The sequence below is a fragment of the Myotis brandtii genome, unplaced genomic scaffold, assembly GCF_000412655.1.
Source record: "Myotis brandtii unplaced genomic scaffold, ASM41265v1 scaffold456, whole genome shotgun sequence".
Taxonomy (NCBI): domain Eukaryota; kingdom Metazoa; phylum Chordata; class Mammalia; order Chiroptera; family Vespertilionidae; genus Myotis; species Myotis brandtii.
Genome location: NW_005367431.1, coordinates 2,077,376 through 2,084,230, shown reverse-complemented (window position 1 = coordinate 2,084,230; position 6,855 = coordinate 2,077,376).

The window sequence follows — 6,855 nt, the reverse complement described above, 5'->3', positions numbered from 1 at the left end:
TGGCCGGCCAGAGGGAGGGAAGCCCGGGTCCTGGGTGCCTGTGACAGGCCGGAGGAGGGAATCCTGGGTCTGGGTGTGGGGCAAGGCAGAGGGGCAATCAGGCCAGCAGGGGAGCAGTTAGGGGCGATAAGGCAGGCAGGTGAGTGGTTAGGAGCCAATTGTCCCGGATTGCAAAAGGCAGTCGGACATCCCCCGAGGGGTCCCGGATTGGAGAGGGTGCAGGCCAGGCTGAGGGACTCCCCCCCTCCCCCCAACTGTGCACAAACGTGCACCAGGCCTCTTGTATAGATATAAGCTGTAATTGTTATGTGAAAAACAAAGTTTCAAAACAACATGTATGTTATGCTATTTTTTATAAAACATTTACATAGAGCCCAGCTGGCGGACATCCCCCGAGGGGTCCCGGATTGGAGAGGGTGCAGGCCAGGCTGAGGGACTCCCCCCCTCCCCCCAACTGTGCACAAACGTGCACCAGGCCTCTTGTATAGATATAAGCTGTAATTGTTATGTGAAAAACAAAGTTTCAAAACAACATGTATGTTATGCTATTTTTTATAAAACATTTGCATAGAGCCCAGCTGGCGTCTCTCAGTGGTTGAGCATCAAACTATGAACCAGGAGGTGACTGGTTCGATTCCCAATCAGAGCACGTGCCCGGGTTGCGAGCTTGATCCTCAGTATGGGTTGTGCAGGAGGCAGCCAATCAATGATTCTCTCTCATCATTGATATTTGTATCTCTCTCCAACTTCTTTCCTCTCTGAAATCCTTAAAAAATATATTTAAAAAACCATGTACATAGTGAAAATAGTATAAAAGTAAATACTTCAAAATGTTAATAGTTACTGTGTGGTATTGGAAATAAGCTGTACTTTTTGTTGTTTTTGCCTATCTTTTTTATGATGACTATATTTCTTGTGTAATTTTAAAATAATAATAACTAAAAACAAAATAGAAAAGATTATTGCTTTAGTAGGGTTTCTGGAACTTCCCATCCTATCTGTGCCCTGATTTTCAGCCAGTGTAGCTGGTACAAGAATGTGAAGAAGGGGTCAGCGTTCTCAATTCACTTTAAAATATGATCCTACCTCTTTCAAAGGTGAGAAGCTCCCACACCCAGGATTCTCTTAGACAGTGACGGGTTCTTAGTAACATGGGGCCCAACAATATGGAGCCAAGGCTGAACTCCAGAGGTAGACAGGATGTGAGTCATCACATTGGCATTTTTTGTCAAGGTGACTACAATTGTTTCTGTGTTTTTTCTTGGAGGTGTGAGTGTGAAATGATGAGATTAATTAAAAAAAACAAACAAATACATCAGAAGGTAAACATCTAAATAACTGGTTCCCTTCAAAGTACTTATTTTGGAAACACACACGCTTATTTACAAATTTTACCATTTGTTCAAATAAATTTTTTTTTTATTTTGCAGGAGGAAAGGGAAGTTGAACTTATTGACTTCAAAATCAGTTTGTATAAAATATTTTTCTGGCTCCTAATGTATTAAAATTGTGATACTGCCCGGCTGGTGTGACTCACTGGTTGAGTGTGAACCCATGAACTAGGAGGTCACGGTTCTCTTCCAGGTCAGGGCACATGCCTGGAATGCAGGCTCGATCCCCAGTAGGGGGGTGTGCAGAAGGCAGCTGATCAATGATTCTCTCTCATCATTGATGTTTCTATCGCTCCCTCTCTCTTCCTCTGAAATCAATAAAAATATATATATATTTTTAAAAGTATGATACCAAGTGCTTTTTTAAATGCAGTCAAATGGGTATTCTAATGTTTCTAGTGTCATTATAAATTAGTAAAAACCTATTCAAAAGCAATTTGTAAGTAAATATCTAGAATCATCAAATCTTTATACCCCCCCCCTTTTTTTTAAGTCCTTATACCCTTTGGCCCAATATTCCCCATCTAGTAATCTAGGCTGAGGAAATAAGCTAAAGTATGGAAAAAGCTACATAATCCATATAATAAAAAACTTGAAGTCAATAATAATGTATTGCATGCTAAGAAAGTAGATATTAAAAGTTCTCATTGCAAGAAAAAATTTTGTAACTGTACAGTGATGGATGTTAAGTAGACTTCTTATGGTGATCATTTTGCAATATATACAAATATTGAATCATTATGTTGTATAACTGAAACTAATATAATGTTACTAGAGGCCCGGTCCACAAATTCGTGCATGGGTGGAGTCCCTCGTCCTGGCCAGCAATTGAGGCCTATCAGGGGGCCGGCCAGATGGCGGGAGGGACCCTAGGAGGTTGGCCAGCCAACCCCCCCCCCCCATCACGGCATATGGGGGGGCCGGCAGGCCGGGGAGAGGGGCTGCGGCCAGCCAGGGGGAGGGGCCATGGGTGGTTGGCCACCAGCTCTGCCCCCCATCAGGGTATAGGGGGGCGAATGGGGTCAGGGTGGTTGGGGGGGGGCAATCAGGGCCCGGATCAGGATGGTTGGCCACTGCAGTGCCCGTCATAGTGACTGGTCATTCCACCATTCGGGTCGCTGGGCTTTTATATATATAGATATGTCAATTATACCTCAATTTAAAAAAAAAGAAACTTGAAACAACCTAAATATTCAGCAAAAGAGAATTAGATATTAGTGGTTAAGTAAATTCTGGCACATCCATTAAAATTATTATTATGAGGACTCCACAGCAACATGAAAATATGTTTAAGATATATTAACTTAGGTTTACATGTTACAAGTTATTTGTAAGCTATTACTACTATTTTCAAAACTGTATATTAAAGAAAGATAAGCAAAACACACCATAATGATAGTGGTTGTATTACAGAGGTAGGTTTATGGGTAATTTTTTTTTTTTTTGTAATTTTCTTTTTTAAAATCTAACTGTACTTCATTGCTTTTAGCTTTTTAAAAAAATAATTTTTTTTATTTTTTAATATATTTTTATTGATTTCAGGGAGTAAGGGAGAGGGAGACAGAGATAAAAACATCAACGATGAGCCCTAGCAGGTTTGGTTCAGTGGACAGAGCATCGGCCGGGTTTGATTCGTCAAGGGCACCTACCTCAGTTGCAGGCTCTTCTCTGGCTGAGGCCCTGACCAGGGCCCATGCAGGAGGCAACCAATCGATGTGTTTCTCTCACATCAATATTTCTCTTTGTCTTTCCCTCTCTTCCACTCTCTCTAAAAATCAGTGGAAAAATATCCTCGGGTGAGAATTAAAAAACATCATCAATGATCAGAGAAAATCATTTATTGGCTACCTCCTGCATGTCCCCCACTGGGGATCGAGCCACAATCTGGGCATGTGCCCTAACCAAGAATCGAACTTTGACTTCCTGGTCCAGAGGTCAATGCTCAACCACTGAGTCACACCGATAGGGCCTTTTCTTGCATTTTTATGTTGAGACAAAGGATAAATAAGTAGGTAAAAATGTACACATCATATGTTTGAACGCAACAGTGATCTTCCTGGTCCATTTGTCACAGAGCCAATTCTGGGCATTTCCTTATCTACACAGATCTCACCTCTGGCCATATTTGAATATCTGGAATGAGGCTGCATACATCCCTGCCCACAGCCACAAGTAATCATGGAGACAGGTTGTTCATATGGCCCATGACTGATGGCTGCTTCCTTTAGGGAACTTTTTTCTTCCCAGTTTACTAAGCACAGCTTGTACCCCATCCTGAATGAGGTCACTTATTTGCTTGACATTGATTTTTATTATATAGTTTCTTTTCTTTCCCACATAGATATAAAACAAGAATTAAAGGAAATGTATCTAGCTTTGGCTGGGTGGCTCAGTTGGCTGGAGCATCATCCTGTGCACCAAAAGGTTGTGGGTTCAATTCCCAGTCAGGGCACAAATCTAGGTTGCTAGTTTGATCCTGGGTTGGGGCGCTTGTGGGAGGCAGCTGATTGATGTTTCTTTCTCACATCAATGTTTCTCTTTCTCTCTCTCTCTTTCTCTCCTTTCCTCTCTCTAAAATCAATAAAAACATGTCCTGAATATTAAAATTTTAATAAATAAATAACCAAAGGAAGAAAGTGTATTTCTTTTTTACAAAAAATATATTTTTATTGATTTCAGGGAGGAAGAGAGAGGGAGAGAGAGATAGAAACATCAATGATGACAGAGAATCATTGATTGGCTGCCTCCTACATGCCCCCTACCGGGGATCGAGCCCGAAACCAGGGCACATACCCTTCACTGGAATTGAACCCAGGAGCCTTCATTCTGCAGGCTGCCGCTCTAACCATTGAGCAACCGGCTAGGGCAGGAAGTGTATCTTAATACCAAAAATTCTGAGCTTTCATTACTACCTAAATTTAAAGATAATTCAGGAGGCAAATTTAAGCAGAATTGAGTGATATACATAATTGTATAAATATTTTGAGTGGACACTCTGTTTTAGGACTTAACTAGTATCTAATTACTAGACCCATTGTTGGGTTTTCCCCCCTTGTTTCTTCACTTCCCTGGAGGGTTTTAAAAGCACTGATATTTATTTCTCCTGTCTGGATGTGTATCTGGCTACGCAGATCAAACCACATTTCCCTGGTTTTTACAAGCTAATTCTCCTTGCAGATATAGTGTGGTTGCAATGGTCTAGAGTCCAAGTTTTGGAGTCAGACAGACCTGGGTTTGAATTCTAGCTCTTCTATTTACTAGCTCTGGGAACTCAGGCAAAAATCCCTGAAGTTCAGTTTTCTCATCTATGGAATGGGCAATATTAGCATCATTACTGCGATATTAGCATTATAGAATGAACTTGGATTAAGATAATGGAGTTAAAACAGATAATGTAAACTGCTCAACACAGTCTCACAGTAGGTGTCTTTTAGTTTTTACTAGTAATTATGATCATGATCATGTTTATTGTCATTAAGGTACCTCATGCAATGCTTGGCACATGGTTGATGCTCAAAACCTGGTAGCTATTACAGTAAGTTACCTATAGTTTCTAACTGCCAGGATTATGGCTTTGTTATTTAAATGTTTTTATTTGTTAGCGATTAAGACAATCTTTAGTCTAGTACTTAGGAACTTGTTTTGTTATCACTGTAACTCTAACAGCACCTAGCACCATTACTGGTACATAGTAGGCACTCGTAGTACATAGCTGTTGAATAATATTCCATTGACCTGAACATCTATTCAAACATTAGCAAAAGAGCTGTATCACTAAATAGTTGTCATTCCAAAATTGACAGCCAACCCTGACACAAACATGCTTGCACAGTTTGTAAGCCATGACTTCAACTTCCTGCATTGCAGACATCCCAGTTAATAGTTCATTCCACTCACATGACCCAGAATGAAAGGACAAACTAATGGAAATACCTGCTAAGAAATAACTTAGCAGCTAAAAGAATGAGCTTTGGTCTAAGTATATATAGATCTAGGCTTACATCCGGGCTCTAGCACTGCCTAGTTACTTAATCTCTCTGAGAACATCAGTTTTCTCATCTGTGAAAAGGGTATATTCATAGCACCTACCTTGCCAGGTTATTGTGAGAATAGGCACTTCTTTCAGAAAGCTTCCCTGCCGCCCATGGTAGGTTGGGTTCACTGTTATACTCTCCCTGTAGTACCTGCCAATTACCCTTTATAATTATGTCTTCAACTACTCACTTCCTTTCTGGATTGTGAACTCCCACAGAACAGGAATGGTGACTGTTTCATTCATTCCTGTGTCCCCAGTGCCTAACAGTCCCTTGGTACATAGTATTTTGGGTGAACTCTATTAACTGAGTGAAATAATAAGATAATAGTGCACACAAACACAGAGGCTAAATTTAGCAAGATCTCAATAAAAGGTACATATTATTATTAACAACATAGTATTGGTGCTGAGTTTATTCACCTTGAGAAAACTAATATCGTTAGAGGAGCAACAAATTAGAGGTAGGTATTGTGAATCTAGCTCTGTATCTCATTTTTTATATATAATCCTTGGCCAAATCTTTATTCTTCTCACTTTTCCACTAGTAAAATGGACATAAAATATTCACCCTGGTGTCCAACTTAACTTGGTTCTTATTTGAGTCCCGGTTAGGGCACATGCCTGGGTTGCCGGCTCAATCCCCAGTAGGGAGTGTGCAGGAGGCAGCCAGTCAATGATTCTCTCTCATCATTGATGTTTCTATCTCTCTCTCCCTCTCCTTTCTTCTCTCTGAAATCATTAAAAATTATTTTTAAAAATAAAAAAACCCTGCCCTTTGCCAGACCACACCCGATAGGCTCTCCTGTGTATGCCCAGAGATTCTAGATATAGATCCTATACTGCCCTGGTACTCCTCTGCTTTCTCAGCTGCTAATGTTGACTTCTGACCCTTCTCCATTCTGATCCCATCTAGCTCCTCAGTGTTTTACACCAATTGGCTATCTCCTCCCTTTCAGCTCTGAACCACACTTGTCCTCACAATAAAGTCCAAAATCCTTAAGTGCTGACTGAATCATCTTCTTCCCACCTTTTTCTTGCTCACTGTGCTCCAGCCACCAGGCTTTTCTGAAGTTACCTGATGGCACTAATCTTCCTGATTTAGGGCCTTTGGACCCATCAGCCTCTGCTTGGAGCACTGTTTCCCCTACACAACCTTCACGTCTCAGCTTCTTCGGGGAGCATTACTTGGCTCTCTTGACAGAAATTAGTTTTCCCTGTTATATGCCATCCTTCCTCCAGATCTGGTGTGGTACATTATCAGAGCTTCACATTTTATTCTATTTTTAAAAAACCTCACCCCAGGCTCAGACCCAAAGAAGCCTCCAGGATATGTTTTTTTCCCCATTTAAAAAAATTTATTGTCTAAAGTTTTACATACGTCTCCTTTTGCCCCGGCTTGACCTCCCCCCCCCCAAGCCATTCCCACCA